The sequence below is a fragment of the Heptranchias perlo genome, unplaced genomic scaffold, assembly GCF_035084215.1.
Source record: "Heptranchias perlo isolate sHepPer1 unplaced genomic scaffold, sHepPer1.hap1 HAP1_SCAFFOLD_60, whole genome shotgun sequence".
NCBI lineage: Eukaryota > Metazoa > Chordata > Chondrichthyes > Hexanchiformes > Hexanchidae > Heptranchias > Heptranchias perlo.
In genome coordinates this window covers 3554583-3571356 of record NW_027139623.1, presented here as the reverse complement: position 1 = coordinate 3571356, position 16774 = coordinate 3554583, and the positions used below count along the sequence as shown (strand labels likewise).

The 16774-nt window shown below is 44.2% G+C and overlaps 1 protein-coding gene and 2 long non-coding RNA genes across 3 annotated transcripts in view; all 3 read right to left on the bottom strand.

The window, feature by feature from the left end:
- Positions 1-16774, bottom strand: part of LOC137316793 (zinc finger protein 850-like) — a 512000-nt gene that overhangs the window by 309693 nt on the left and 185533 nt on the right. The gene's annotated exons all lie outside the window — the stretch shown is intronic.
- Positions 1-16774, bottom strand: part of LOC137316818 (uncharacterized) — a 181828-nt gene that overhangs the window by 154564 nt on the left and 10490 nt on the right. The window lies entirely within an intron of this gene.
- On the bottom strand, positions 694-9235 carry LOC137316836 (uncharacterized). The gene is made up of 3 exons (XR_010961624.1): positions 8766-9235; positions 8312-8397; positions 694-3139 (listed from the first exon to the last, which is right to left on the bottom strand). It is a non-coding gene; the product is annotated as an uncharacterized lncRNA (long non-coding RNA).

Genomic DNA, 16774 nt, shown 5'->3' with positions numbered 1-16774 from the left:
ACACTCCATTTCTCCCTCTGAGTGAACTAAGGCGCTATAATGGTGAGTATAGCTGCCTTCCAAACAGTTAATTCCAACAGGTTTGAATCCCAGTTCGCTTAATTCAGAAACACCAAGACTGGAACCGAATTTGATGATGTTCAGAGGGATCGTGCTTCCAAAACATAAACGGGTGTAATTTATATTAAAAAATACTTTTAAAGCTCATTTATTTCCCCCATAATGTTGAATTTAACTCTGTCCCTTTGTATTATTATTTCCCCTTATCTGTACTGTGGATATTGGACACAATTGTCCGGATTCAGTGAAATTAATTGATTTTCTGAAGTTTTTCCCTCTGCTGATTCCCGTTACTTATTTAAATTATGTCGGATTAATCTTTCTGATCTGTAGAAGGGTCATAGTCCTGACCCGTTAACCCGAGCTTCCCTTCTCCACAGATGCTGCCGGACCTGCTGAGTCTTTCCAGCATTTTTGGTATTTTTTTCTCTCTATTTTATCCCTTTCACCTTTGACGGTCGCCATTAAAACTTCCAGCTTTGTGCTCAGTTTTTATTTCTGTTTCAGTTCGGTTTATTTGTATTAATCTAAATCGTGTCCTGAGAAATCAGACAGAAATATTGCGCAATGTCGAGTGAAATATAATGGGGCAAATTCACAACTATCGAATGAGTGAAACAAAAACTTTATTCTGAATCAATTGTCTTAATATTTCACTGTCAAAATATGAAAAAATACGAGAGTAGAAGTTACAGAGAGAAACTATTTCCTCACATTGCACTTTGTCCTGAATCTGTCACAACGACAGACAATGTGAATTTGTTCCACTCTGTTACAGTTCTCACTTCCGGCCAGTAGATGTCAGACTGTATATTCATTCTTTATCTGTCAGTCTCCAGTCCTGTCTCTGAGTTTGAGATTAATTCTCTCTCTTCAGTCTCTGGTACTGTGTGTGAGTGTGAAATTCATAATATATCTGTCAGTCTCCAGTACTGTATGTGAGTGTGGGATTTACTCTGTATCTGTCAGTCTCCGGTACTGTGTGTGATTGTGGGAATAATTCTGAATTTGTCAGTCTCTGGTACTCTGTGTGAATTTAGGATTAACTCTGTATCTGTCAGACTCAGGTACTGTGTGTGAGTGTGAGATTCATAATATATCTGTCAGTCACCAGTACTGTATGTGAGTGTGGGATTTACTCTGTATCTGTCAGTCTCCGGTACTGTATGTGAGTGTGGGATTTACTCTGTATCTGTCAGTCTCTGGTACTGTGTGTGAGTGAGGGATTAATTCTGAATTTGTCAGTCTTTGGTAGTGTGTGTGAATGTAGGATTTACTCTGTATCTCTCAGTCTCAGGTACTGTGTGTGAGTGTGGGATTCATTCTGAATCTGTCAGTCTCTGGTGCTGTGTGTGAGTGTGGGATTCATTCTGAATCTGTCAGACTCTGGTGCTGCCTGTGAGTGTGGGATTCATTCTGCGACAGTCAGTCTCTGGTATTATATCTCAGCGTAGGATTCATTCTGTAACTCAATCTCTGGGACAAAGTGCAAGTCTGGATTCGTTCTGTATTTTTATTTCAGTTTGCAGTATGTTGCATGAAACTGTGTCTTTAATGCATGGTCCTTTGTCTAGCGTTAATTTGTAATTATGGATACACTTTTGGATTTTGTTTTAATCAAACAATGTTTGTGAGTTTTGATGTAGGATTATATCTTAATTTCTGTGAATACTATTTTAAATGATAATGTACATTTCAATACCTTACTGTGAAATTATTGGACGGGTATTTATTGTGTAGCTCAGTCTGGGCTAGTGGAATTGATACTTTATCTTTCAAGCTGACACTGTGTGATTTTTGGACTAGTATTTAATGTGTAGTTCAGTCTGCATTAATGGGATTGATACTGTATCTTTCAGTCTGACACTGTGTGCTGTATTTGGACTTGTGTGTAAGGAATAACTCAGTCTGCAATAATGGTATTGATGCCGTACCTTTCAGCATGAGTTGATCTGATTATTGGACTGGTTTGCAATGTGTAGCTTAGTCAACATGAATAGGATTGATACTGTATCTTTCAGTACGATAATGTATTCGAATGTTGGACCATATATAATATGAAGCTCAATCTGCACTAATGAAATTGATACTGTATCTTTCAATCTGACACTGAGATTTTTGGGCTGGTGTCTGTTGTGTAGCTCAGTCTGCACAAATGGAATTCAAACTGCATCTTTCAGCATGACCCTGAATGTGATTTCTGGACTGGTATCTAATGTGCAGCTCAGTCTGCACTAATGGGATTGATACTGTATCTTTCAGTCAGATACTGTGTGAGATTTGTATACTGGTATGTAACGTGTGGGTCAGTCTGTACTAATCAAATCGAAACAGTATCTTTCAATCTGACACAGAGATTTTTAGACTGGTATGTGATGTGTAGCTCAGTCTGCATTAATGGAATTGATACTGTATCTTTCAATCTGATACTGTATGAGAATTTTGGACTTGTATCTAATGTGCAACACAGTCTCCGGTAAAGGAATTGAAACTGTACATTTCATTCAGACACTATGAGATTTTTGGACATATATGTGATTCAAATATGGGCAACATCTGAACTGATATCTAATTTATATCTTAGTGTCCAATATTGTCATGAATACTGCATCTTTAAGCTCATAATGTGTGAGTTGTGGGCTGGTATTTAATTTGAATCTTGTAGTACACTATTGGAATTCATTCTGTATCTATCGATCAGTACCATGTGTCAGTTCTATCTGGTATTTAATTTGTAGCTAAGGCTGAACTAATGTGAGATTAACACAGTGCCTTTCAATCTGATACTGGGTGTGATTTTGGACTGGGAATTATTTATCTACCGGTCATCGGTACTGAGTTGTTGTGAAATGGAAATTCCGTCTGTCTCTCCTGCTCTGTTTGACTGTTGGATTGGGATCAGTGTAGGATTAAATATTTCTGCTTGTCTGAGAATGTGGGAGTGATGACCTGTCTGTGTCTCTGTGCTCTGTGAGTGATAATATACATACTGTGTGTGAGAAGGAGCTGGCTGCACTGTTCCTTGTGCCTCGAGTGGAGGAAACATCACACTGATTCTGGGTCCTTCAAGGATTTGCCTCTGGAAGAAAAAGTATCTCTTGTAATTCAAGAACAGGTGAGGTAGAAAATACAAAAGTGATCAATTGAATCTTTCTGTTAATAATCATTGTAATATCCACAAATGAAAACCAGCGATACAAACAGTGTCAGTGTCTGACTCCACTGCAGTACTGCAGCACTCAGCTTCTGCACACCAGGTGTGTTGGGCTGTTTTACAACAATTTAGTGACATCCAAACACGGCCCACCCCCTGCACTGATCCATCAATGGGACGACCCGATGGGGCGGGGAGCTTTGCACATATCAGATTTCTAATCCCCTCTCCCTTGGGATGAACCATTCAACCGAAACAAAACAGCCACTGTTTAAAATGTGTCCTTCAAACTTCTCACATGATGCCTGCAATAGATGCTCTTTGTATAACACCCCACATCCTTACTGTCCGGCTCTGTTTGCTGTTCAATAACAAACAAGAAATGTTAATGGGCGGGTTTAAAAAAAAAATCAGATTTGATACCTGCCACAAATCACAAACACGCTCACACTGCACATTGTCCGGTTTCAGCAATTTGTTCCGAACTGTTGCAGTTCTGCTTCCGGCCAGTAGATGTCCCCAAACCCCGGGTCATTGAAGTTTGCAGATGAGAGAGGGACAGAAGATAAACTCATTCTTCACATTATATTGCACGGGTGGGATTTAGAAAAACTGGGAATGGAGACGAGCTGTAAGTACATTTTGTTGGACCAAACACTACTTGTAATGCTGTGTTAAATTCTGTAATTGATTGAGGGGATACTGTCTATACTGAGGAAGACTGGGACAAAATCAGCTTGCAGAACGGCCGTGTAAATGGCCATTGAATTTCAATATAGAAAGGTGTGAGATGGGGCATTTCGCTGGGGGGAATAAGGAGGCCACATGCTGCTTGGAAAATAAGAGTCTAAATGGGGTAGAGGAGCAATGTAAATCATCCTGAGAAATCAGAGACAAACACTGTGCAATATACAGTGAAATATAATGGGGCAAATTCACAACTATCGAATGAGTGAAACAAAAACTTGATTATGAATCAATTGTCTTCATTTTTCACCGTCAAAAAATGCAAAAATACGAGAGTAAAAGTTACAGACAGAAACTTTCCTCACATTGCACATTGTCCTGTTTCTGCAACCATGACAGATCATGTGAATTTGTTCCCTCATTACAGTTGTCGATTACCGCCAGTAGAGGTCAGTCTCTGGTACTGTATATGAGAGTGGGATTTATTCTGTATCTGTCAGTCATTGTTACTGAGTGTGAGCATGGGGTATATTCTGCATCTGTCAGTCTCCAGGTACTATATATAATTGATGCATTCATTCTGTATCTGTCAGTCTCTGGTACTGTATATGAGACTGGGATTTATTCTGTATCTGTCAGTCATTGTTACTGAGTGTGAGCATGGGGTATATTCTGCATCTGTCAGTCTCCAGGTACTATATATAATTGATGCATTCATTCTGTACCTGTCAGTCTCTGGTACTGTCTGTTGTGGGATACATTCTGTATCTGCCATTCTCTGCTACTTTATCTCAGTTTGGGATTCAATCTGTAATTCAGTCTCTGAGACAATGTGCAAGTCTGGATTCATTCTGTATTCTTATTTCAATTTGCAGTATCGTATTTGATACTGTATCTTTAACACTTTAAATTATATACAGTTCTTCATCGAGCATTTAGTTTGTTAATGTGGATACATTTTCGATTTTCCTTAATCAAACGACGTGTGTGAGTTTTGGAGTAGTATTACATCTTAATCTCTGAACTCGATTGTGAATGATAATGTACCTTTCAATCTGTTCACAGTGAAATTACTGGACTGGTATGTAATGTGTATTTCATTCTGCAATAATTCTGTATCTGAGTCTAACACTGTAGGTGATTTTTGGACTGGTATGTAATATGTAGCTCATCCTGCACTAAAGGAATTGATACTGTATCTATCAGTCTGATACTGTGTGAAATTTTTGGACTGATGAGTAACATACAGATCAGTCTGTGTTAATGGAATTGATATTGTATCTTTGAGTCTGATACGGGATGAGATTCTTGGACTGCTATATAATGTGTGGCTCAGTCTGCACTAATTGAATCGATTCTGTATCTTTCAGTCTAAAATTGTATGAGATTGTTGGACTGATATATAATGTTGAGCTCAGGCGGTGCTAATAGAATTTAAATTATATCTTCCAGTCTGGTCATTTGTGAATTTTGGACTCGTATGTAATGTATAGCTCAGTCTGTACCAATGGTATTGATAATGTTTATTTCAGTATCACACGAGTATTTACCAATATATCTAATATGTAGCTCAGTCTGCACCAATAGAATTGATACTGTATCTTTCAATTTGCCACAATGAGATCTTTGGACTGGTCTGTAAAGTGTAACTCAGTCTGTAGTAATGTGACTGTGACATTCATACTGTATCTGTAGTCTCCAGTACAGTCTGTGAGTGTGGGATTCATTCTGTGTCTGTCAGTCTCTGTTACTGTGTGTGTGTGGGATTCATTCTGTATCTGTCAGTCTCTGGTACTGTGTGTGAGTGTGGGATTCATTCTGTGTCTGTCAGTCTCTGGTACTGTGTGTGAGTGTGGGATTCATTCTGTATCTGTCAGTCTCTGCTCTGTGTTTGAGTGTGGGATTCATTCTGTATCTGTCAGTCTCTGCTCTGTGTGTGAGTGTGGGATTCATTCTGTATCTGCAGGTATCAGGCACTGTGTGTGAGTGTGGGATTCATTCTGTATCTGTCACTCTCTGCTCCTGTGTGTGAGTGTGGGATTCATTATCTGTCAGTCTCTGGTACCGTGTGTGAGTGTGGGATTCATTCTGGATCTGCCATTCTCTGCTACATTATCTGAGTGTGGGATTCATTCTGTAGTTCAGTCTCTGAGACAATGTGCAAGTCTGAATTCATTCTGTATTCTTATTTCAGTTTACAGTATCGAATTTGAAACTGTATCTTTAATACTTTAATTTATATACAGTTCTTCATCTCGTGTTTAATTTGTAAATATAGATACACTTTTCGATTTTCTTTAATCAAACATGTGTGAGCTTTGGAGTAGTATTACATTTTTATCATTCACAATAGAGTTAAGAGATTATGTACCTTTCAATCTGTTCACAGTGAAATTATTGGATTGGTATGTAATGTTTAGCTCAGTCTGCAATAATGGGATTAATTCTGTATCTCAATCTGTTATTGTATGAGATTTATGCACTGGTATGTAATATGTAGCTCAGCCTGCACTAAAGGAATTAATACTGTATCTATCAGTCTGACACTGTATGAGATTTTTGGACTGGAATGAGATGTGTAGCTCAGTCTTCAATAATGGAAGTGATACTGAATCTTTCGATCTGATATTCTCTGTGATTTTTGGACTGGTGAGTAACATGGAGCTCAGTACGTGCTATGGAATTGATATTGTATCTTTGAGTCTGATAGGGTATGAGATTCTTGGACTGCTATATAATGTGTGGCTCAGTCTGCACTGATGGAATTGATAATGCATCTTTCAGTCTAATATTGTATGGGATTTTCAGTCCGGTATGTAATGTACAGGTCAGGCAGTGCTAACAGAATTGATACGGTATCTTCCAGTCTGATCATTTATGAGGTTTTTGGACTCGTATGTAATGTGTAGCTCAGTCTGAAACAATGGTATTGATAATGTTTATTTCAGTATAATACTCTATGAGTATTTACTAATATATCTAATATGTAGCTCAGTCTGCACTAATGGAATTTATACTATATCTTTCAATCTGACACAATGATATCTTTGAACTGGTATGTAAAATGTAACTCAGTCTGTAGTAGTGTGATTGTGAGATTCATTCTGTGACTGTCAGTTCCTGATTCTCTTTGTGACTGTGGGATTCATTCTGTATCTGTCAGCATCTGGTACTGGTTGTGAGTGAGGGATTCATTCTGTATTGGTCAGTCTCTGGTACTGCATGTGAGTGTTGGATTCTTTCTGCATCTGTCAGTCTCTGGTGCTTTATGAGAGTATGGGATGAACTCATATCTGTCAGTCCTTGGTATTGTATGTGAGTGTGGGATGAACTCAGTATCTGTCAGTCCTTGGTACTGTCAGCCCGTTTGGGATTCATTCTGTTTCTGTCATCTCTGGTTCCATACTTGAGTGTGGGATTCACTCTGTCTGGCAACCTCTAGTACTGTATGTGTGCTTGGGATTCCTTCTGCATCTGTCAGTCTCTGGTACGGTATGTGAGTGGGAGATTCATTCTGTGTTTGTGTGTCTCTGTACTGTATCTGAGTGTGAGATTCATTCTGTATCTGTCCATAATTATTCTCTCAGATTACATTATGGTATTCAATACTGTAGCTTTAATATCTTAATGTTAAAGTAGTTTTTCTCATTATTTAATTGGTAAATATGGATACACTTTAGGATTTGATGCTGGAGGTTTTAATCAGATAATTTGTATGATTTTGGACGACTATTAAATCTGTATCTCTGTCAGTGTTGTTGTGAATGATAATATATCTTTCAACCTGATATGGTGACATTTTTGAATTGGTATATAATGTGTAGATCAGTCTGCACTGAAGGAATTGATACTGCATCTTTAAGTTTTATAATAAGATTTTTGGACTCGTGTGTAATGTGTGCTCACAGAATTGACACTTTATCTTTAAATCTCATACTATGAGTTTATTATAAACTGGTATCTAATGTGTTTCTCAGGTTACACTGTCACAGCATTTCTCAATCTGATACTGCACATGAGTTTTGGACTTGCAATTTGCATTCGAATGGTACACAATTCGAATGGATACTTCATGTATTAAACTCACGTGTGTGTGAGAGAGTTTTGGGCTAGCATACAATTGGAATCTTGGGGTATCTGGGATTTAATTCATGGCGAAAGTTGTCCTTTATTGAAATTGACAATCTGAAAGCATGACTTTGGACTGGGATTTTTGTATCCACCTGTCAGCGGGACTGAGTGAGGGGGAAATGGAACAGTGTCTGCCTCACCTGCTCTGTTTGACTGTTGGATTGAAAATGTGTCTCTGGAACTTGGGATCAGTGTGGGACTGAATACTTCTGCTGTCTGAGACTGTGGAGCTGATGACCTGTCTGTGACTCCGTGCTCTGTGAGTGATAATGTACTTACTGTGTGTGAGAAGGAGCTGGCTGCAATGTTCCTTTGCCTCGGATGGAGGAAACTTCACTTTCATTCTGGATCCTTCAAGGGTTTGGCTGTGGAAAGAAACATATATCTTGTAACTCAAGAACAGGTGAGGTCGAAAATACAGAAGTGATCAGTTAAATATCTCTGTTAATAATTATTTTGAATATCCACAAATGAAAACCAGTGATACAAACGGTGTCATTGTCTGACTCCACTGCAGCACTCAGCTTCTGCACACCAGGTGTGTTGGGCGATTTTAAAACAATTTAGTGACATCCAGACACAACCCAACCCCTCCACTGATCAATGAATGGGACTACCCGATGGGGCAGGGACCTTTGCACGGGTCAGGTTTCTCATCTCCTCTCCCATGGGACAAACCGTTCAACTGAAAGCAAACAACCGCTGTTTGAATTGAGACCTTCACACTTCTCACCTGATGCCTGCAATCGACGCTCTTTGTATAACTCCCCACATCCTTACTGTACGGCTCTGTTTCCACTTGTCATTGTCCAATAACAATAAACAGGGTGAGACTGGAACTAAACCAGGAACATTCTCTACTGGTTTGGGGAGAGAAAGCAGCAATGATTTTAAATAGCAGGTTCTTCCCATTCAGTCTCCCTTACCCTGGACACACCCTGGACACACACAGCCCGAGAATGACCTCTCCCTTCCCCCGCTCACTCCATGTTCCGGGACAAGTTCCTGATCCACTCCGCCTCTTACAAACAGCCCCCGGACTCCCCCTGACCTTCCCCCGGACTCAATGCCGATCTCTGAGCCCATCTGCGGACACGGTCCCGAAGCGATGAGCTGCTGTAACGAGGCTGCTCTTTGCTCCCTTCCCCCGGGGGCCGTGATCTCTCCATTCCCGGCTGTTTTAAACCATCTTCTTCCGCTCACTGAGGGAATGGCGCCCACAGGCCGAGCTGGGGGAGGGCAGCGCGCATGCGCTCTTCTGCTCCCCAACAACCAGCGCTGGGGGCGGGGCTGAGTCACGCATGCGCAGATATCTGGTTTAATTCCCAACACAAAAATCGATGGAAACTTTCCCCAATTGGAATTTTTCCGAGTCTGAGCAAAGGAAGTGGGTCTGGGGGAAAGGTCAGAGGGAATGGGGTCCACAGGCAGTGCAGGAACAGGCACCAGAATGGAAAACAGATGGGATTCCACCAGTGCCTAACGCTGGAATCCAGACTGACTTTACAATCTCTAACTATTAAACTCGATGTTTCCATCCCTGCTGTTTCTCTCGGAATCTTCTGATGGAAAAGAGTCTTTCAGAGATAAAGTGGGCGGCTGTGAAATGAGCCAATTGGTTCTGTTCATTCTTGGTGCCTTTACTGATAAAGAAACTTGTGACTCCGTATCTGGAGGCCGGATTCCTCGAACCAATCCTGGAGAAACATGGGAGGAAAGTGGGAGTCGGTGTATTTGCTGGAACCGTGTAGGATTAATATCTGACGGCAACAGTCCCAGTTTATTTCAATCGGAGTGAAACTCTCGGTCACTGAGAGAAATGCAGAAGGGCCCTGAGCTGCAAAATTGCAGAGGGTACAACATGCAAGAGAGGGTTAAATGTCCCTGAGAGTGGGATTCATAATGTGTCTGTCTCTGAAATAATATCAGTGAGAGATGAGACTGCATCTTCTGTCACTCCAGCTTGGAATGGCAATTGGAATGGAGAATTTTCCAATTTGTTACTGGGTGAAAACGGGACATTGCAAGTCAGTTTCTCTCTCTCTTTTGTGCAACATATGAAGGTGGAATACTGCTGCTGAGCGTGATACAGAGACACTGATGGGAAGCGTATGGCTGATACTCTGCCTGTCTGTATCTCTCTGGCGCTGCACACGAAGGTGGGTTACTGTTTGCTGAGTGTGAAACGGACACACTGAGAGGAAGTGTGAGAATGATACTTTGTCTGTGTGCCTGTCTCTGTCTGTCTCTTTATCTGTCCGTCTGTATTTCTCTATCTCTAGCGCTGTACATGAAAGCGGGATAGTGTTATTGAGCGTAATATGAACACCCTGTTGGAAGGTAAAGACTGATTCTGTGTCTGTGAACAGACCTCCGGTGCTGTTAGTGAGACGGTCACTGTCCCTTCTATTGTGTGTGAGCCGGTCTGACGGTTCATTTATCAGTCTCCAGTCGAGTAAGGAAAGTTGGAGAGAAACAGCCTGTAACTGTCTGACACTGGACTGCCTGTGAATGTTGAATTTATTCAGTAACTGGCCGTCTCTGGGTGTTGAGAATGGGACGGATAGGACACCAGTTACTTTTGTCTGTCAGTCAGTTTAGGAGGAGGGAGAGAAAGACAGAGAGACTGGAGGAGCCCAGAGCGGATAATTTGTATTATCGTCTCAACCAAACATATTGCTGAGTGTGAATAATATAATCATGTAAAACCAGATATGGATTATCACATCCACAGCTGTGATTGTCTCCTGTCCCTGAAACTGGGGACCAGACACTGTGAGGAGCGCCGGCCTCAGAGTGTTTAACAGTTACTGAGCTGGGAAACGACAACTAACCCCCGAGAATCTGCAGCACAGGCCGAGCGGGGAGGAAAGCCTGTCCCGGGAATTGTCAATCTGGCGAACAGTTTGTCCTGTGAATGTGAAGATGTGAACATTGTGTCAGAGAGAGTGTGTTGAAGGGGCAGGCGGGTTAGATTAATGTCACTGTGTTTGTGTGGCCGGTCTCATCGCCGGATTTCCGAGTCCCTTTTGAGTAAAATTTTAAAAAATCCCTGTCAAAGGATAACCCTCCTCCACTGCCGAGCTCCGAAGTGGAAATTTAAGGTAAAGTTTCAGATCAATTCAAGATTTCAGCCGAAAAACGGAGATCATGTCAGCGATCGGGTGAGAGAGCGCGATCAGTGCAGCAATGAAACGGGTTTAAATCGAAACTGGTGCTTTTAATTCCGGTGAAAGTTTTTCAACAGCAAACATCCCGGTGTTAGAGATGGGAAGGGGCTAGTCTGGGACTCTGGAGTGCCCGATTTGAATTGGAATCGGGAAGTTTAAGAGGAGAGAGAAACACAGAGAGGCTGGAGGGGCCGGGAGCTGACAGCAGGATGTCTCCGCCCCGTCCGCTCTGTGCCTTTAAGTTGCTCTGTGCCGCCGCCTCTCGTTTCATTTCTGACCCAGCTCTGACTGTCAGAGAGATTTTCGACAGAGTCCCGGACATGACAGACACTGCAGCCGCCGAAACGGCACCTCCTGCCGCCGCCGCCGCTCCACCCAAGGCTCCCAAGAAGAAGAAGGCGGTTCCCAGACCCAAGACCACCGGCCCCCCGTTGGGAGAACAGATCCTCAAGATTGTGGCGGATTGCAAGGATCGCAAGGGGATATCCCTGGCCGCGATAAAGAAGGTTCTGGCTACCAAAGGCCTGGATGTGGAGAAGCTCCGGTCCCAGATCAAATTAAGTATCAAGAGAAATGTGGAAAAAGGCTCCCTGGTGCAGATCAAGGGCACGGGCGCCTCGGGCTCCTTCAGAGTCGCTAAGAAGGAAACCCAGGCAAAAGTGGTAAAGAAGGTGAAGAAACAAGTGACCAAGAAATCTCCCGGAAAGAAACCAGCGGCCAAAAAAACAGCCGGCAAGAAATTAACGGCCAAGAAACCAGCGGTCAAGAAATCGACCACGAAAAAGGCGGCGAAATCACCAATTAAGAAGAAAGCGGCGGCGAAGAAGCCCAAGACCCCCAAGACAGTGAAGGCGAAGGTGAAGAAGGTGGAAAAACCGAGGGCCAAGCCCAAGCCGAAGTCAGCAAAGCCCAAGAAAGCAGCGGGCAAAAAGAAGTAAAAAAATCAAGTGCAACTTGTGACCATCTGAACCCAACGGCTCTTCTCAGAGCCACCCACGTCTCTCAGAAAAGAGCTGATCCCGGAATCAGATGATTCCTGTCCCGGGGCCGGGCTCAGATTTCAGATAGAAATCATTTCAAATAAACCCAGGGTCCTGGTGACTCGCTGATATTCGCTATCCCCGCCCCACCCCCACTGTCTGAAATAAAATAGAGAGAATGGGATGTCCGGGCCAGGCCTCGCTGGAACTGGCGTGTGTTCGGCTCCAGTCCCAGTTCATTTTTTCTCACAGATTCAGGGCGAGAGTCCGTGACAGGGTAAAACTGGCGGAGATCCGCCGCTATCACAATTCAAACCCCAACACATGAGATTCTCCAAATCAGCTGGAATAAAGTGTTTGTAAACTGCTGAACCCGTCTGGGAGGGGATGTGTGGGGAGATCGAATCGGGTCTGGGACTGAAATGGAAGGAGGCGGGTTGACTTGTTATAGAAAGGACTGTATTTAGGCAGGAATATTACTGACTGTTAATTGTAACGGGGCTTATTTAAAAGCTCCGGGTTTCTGGGAATCCTTGAATATGAAGCCCGAGTCTGTAAGGGTTTGTGCGGAGCGCTGTGTTTCGGTTCTATTATCGATAAACGGTTTGAAATTGGCGGGTGGAGAAAGCTGGAGGTGGAGCTGGAAGATCAGAGGCCGCTCTCCGCTCTGTCCGTCACTCTGATTCTCTCCTCCCCTCCCTGTTCAATATCTCACTCTGTCTCCTCCCCTCCCTGTTTAATATCTCATTCTGTCTCCTCCAGTCCCTCTCTCACCCTGTGTCTGTTTCAGTCAGGTCGGGGCAGGCTGCATAAAAACGGAAGCAGCATAAGTTTGTGATTCATTCAGCAGCGATTTGAATGAAGAATCATCATGTCTGGCAGAGGGAAAGGAGGCAAAGGACTGGGCAAAGGAGGAGCCAAGCGACACCGTAAAGTGCTTCGTGATAACATCCAGGGGATAACCAAACCAGCCATCCGCCGCCTGGCTCGCCGTGGCGGTGTCAAGCGGATCTCGGGTCTGATCTACGAGGAAACCCGCGGGGTGCTGAAGGTTTTCCTGGAGAATGTGATCAGGGACGCGGTCACCTACACTGAACACGCCAAGCGCAAGACGGTCACTGCCATGGATGTGGTGTACGCTCTGAAACGGCAGGGCCGCACTCTCTATGGATTCGGCGGCTGAACAACTCGACCCTTTCAAACCCACAAAACAAAGGCTCTTCTAAGAGCCGCCCACCGCCTCACAGAGAGAGCACTGACCTGGGAACGGGGAGAGGAAAGATCTCGGGGTGAGGAAGCAGTTTCCGATATTTAATTAGTATAGGGAGATTCCCCAAAACTCGGTACAGGGAGATTAGAAACAACGGCCGGGGTTCTCGGCCATCCCGAGAGAAGGAGCGGAATTCCAGGTTTCACGGTATAAATGAACAGGCGGTGATACAGAGTCTTTCCCCAGACATTACATTCTCCGCTCAGAGTAAAATCCCTCCTCACTCCCTCTCCCGCTGTGTCCTCTCTGCTCGGTCTTTATTTCCTGCCCTCATTCAATTATCAGTTCGATGTGAAGTTTCTGTTTGAGGAGCGGTTCACCGGGCCGGAACTGGCGGGATTTTTGAAATTGAAGCTGGACTTTGTCCCGTTACGGAAATCAATGACCGGGGCTTTATTCCCGCACGTTTACAGACAGATCAGAGAATGAACCGGAATGTGAAACAGCCTGAGATTTGAGCTGAGGAGTGGGAAATAATGGAGATTATAAAGAGAGAGATTCTTAAATTGCTGGAGGGAAATGAGATTTTCTTGAAACTGTTATTTGATGCTCTGAAATTGGCGGGCTTTTTGAAATTGAAGATTAATTTCAGCTCAGCCAATTGGGGCCCAATATCTCCCGCCGTTTCGGTCTGACTGTTGGAGCTCGGTTCAAACCTGCGAATCACAGTCCCTCCCTGACAGGGTGTGGGACTGAAGCCAATCAGAGGCCAGGGGCGGATCCTCTTAGACACTTTAAAAGGCGGCCCCAGAGCTGACTCCGTATTAACAGTCTCTGTGTCTCAGGTTGTGTTGAGATCTGTTCAGAAAATGGCCAGGACCAAGCAGACGGCGCGCAAATCGACCGGCGGGAAAGCTCCTCGCAAACAGTTGGCTACCAAAGCGGCGAGGAAGAGCGCTCCAGCCACGGGCGGAGTGAAGAAGCCTCATCGCTACAGACCCGGCACTGTGGCTCTGAGGGAGATCCGCCGCTACCAGAAATCCACCGAGCTGCTGATCCGCAAACTGCCCTTCCAGCGCCTGGTGCGAGAGATCGCTCAGGACTTCAAGACAGACCTGCGCTTCCAGAGCTCGGCCGTCATGGCCCTGCAGGAGGCCAGCGAGGCTTACCTGGTGGGGCTGTTTGAGGACACCAACCTGTGCGCCATCCACGCCAAGCGAGTCACCATCATGCCCAAAGACATCCAGCTGGCCCGCCGCATCCGCGTGGAGCGCGCCTAAACCCGACCCGGCTTCAGCACCAAGTGCAACAAAGGCTCTTTTCAGAGCCACCAAATCGGCGATGGAAAGAGCTGAGATCTCCTTTGTTGAAATGGCAGGGCCGTGAGAAATTTGCTTAAACGGGAAATGTACAAACGGGAGGGAGCAGATATCAGACGGGCAGGGACAGAATAAATACCTCACTCACATCCAAACACAAATTTCACACATTCTTTATTCAGTAATCGCTGACACTATAAACAACTTATAATTCAGCATCTGTTGTATACATCTGGGTAAAATAACAAACCGAGGCAGACTTGTCCGAGGATGGGACGGTAAATAATAACAAGCGTCCCTGGTATTTCTGCATCCCACCCACCCAGTTAACAATTCTGACGGTTCTGGTATTTTGTCTCATTCACCAGACAAACTGCAAATTTCAATCTATTGGAGGTTGGCGACATCTGCGGTCCGGAAGCGAGTACTGCAACAGACCGATATGGATCATTTGTGTTTAACAAGTTATTGTTAGTTTCGCGAATCGGAATCAAGTCCTTTGACTGACAGTAACCAGCCCTTTCATAAATACAGTGGGTGGCTCTGAAAAGAGCCTTTGGGTTATCAGATTAAATCTTTGTCGCTTTATTTGCTCTTGGAGCTCACAGTGCTGGTTTTCTTCGGCAGCAGCACGGCCTGGATATTAGGCAGCACCCCACCCTGAGCGATGGTCACCCGTCCCAGCAGCTTGTTGAGCTCCTCGTCGTTGCGGATGGCCAGCTGCAGGTGTCTGGGGATGATGCGGGTCTTCTTGTTGTCCCGGGCCGCGTTGCCGGCCAGCTCGAGGATTTCAGCCGTCAGATACTCGAGCACAGCAGCCAGATAGACCGGGGCTCCGGCACCCACACGTTCAGCGTAGTTCCCCTTTCGCAGGTGCCTGTGAACACGGCCCACAGGGAACTGCAGTCCGGCCCGTGATGAGCGAGACTTGGCCTTGGCCCGAGCTTTACCGCCGGTTTTTCCTCTTCCAGACATTTCCACAATCTCACAAACACTTTCACAAAGAATGAAGAATGATTTCCATATTTACCCTTCTTATAGACTGAAAGGTCATCTGATTGGTTGTTCTTTAATACACCTCATTTGCCTATTTCATTAACCAATCAGATAGCTGGGAATCAGAAGAGGGCGGGATTTACCGGCCTCAACGGTCAGACCAGGAATTTGATGAATTTCAAAAAGCCCGCCAATTTCAGTGTAGTAAAGGACCGGATTTCGATCAATGTCGCCCTGAGCACAAGATTTTAAACCCGTTCTTTTTATCTTGTCTTATTCAGCGCTACCCGTCACCAATCGCTGGCGCTGTTTAAAATCTGCTTTAAATTATAGCTCATTCTATCATCGCTTTCAAACTGTATCGTTCGGGACTAAATCCCCATTCACAGCATTCCGTGAAGGGACACATTTCAATTTCGTCTTTATAAAAGTGACACGTTATAGATTGGTCCCTTCTCACAGAGCCGGGAGTGTTTCTGTGAAAAGAGGGACCCGGACGGAGCTCTCATTCTGACCCTATTACGCTGTGTTTCTGCAAGGGGTGGGTTTGCTGTTAATGTGAGGATTTTCACATCAGCTAGTAAACATTCGGAGATTGGATTCTTACAGTTAAATGAAACACGAAGTGAGTGGGAGAGGACAGAATAGTAACGGTTTAAGAGCGAAGCAAAGGGGAAGGAGCGGATCAGTATATGGGTCAGGGATTTCAACGGGGCAGTTACAGTATCACTTCATAATAAGATTGGAATAACATTACAGTATTAAAACAATCCAAAGTAAATATATAGGAAATGCAGCTCCTTCAGAGAGGTTATGGGTGGCTCTTAAAAGAGCCGTTGTTTTTTTTCAGTTCATTGTGGAGTTTTACTTGGAGCTGGTGTACTTGGTCACCGCCTTTGTCCCTTCCGACACGGCGTGCTTGGCCAGTTCCCCGGGCAGCAGCAGGCGCACGGCGGTCTGGATCTCCCGGGAGCTGATGGTCGCCCGCTTGTTGTAATGGGCCAGGCGGGAAGCCTCACTCGCGATGCGCTCGAAAATATCGTTCACAAAGGAGTTCATGATACTCA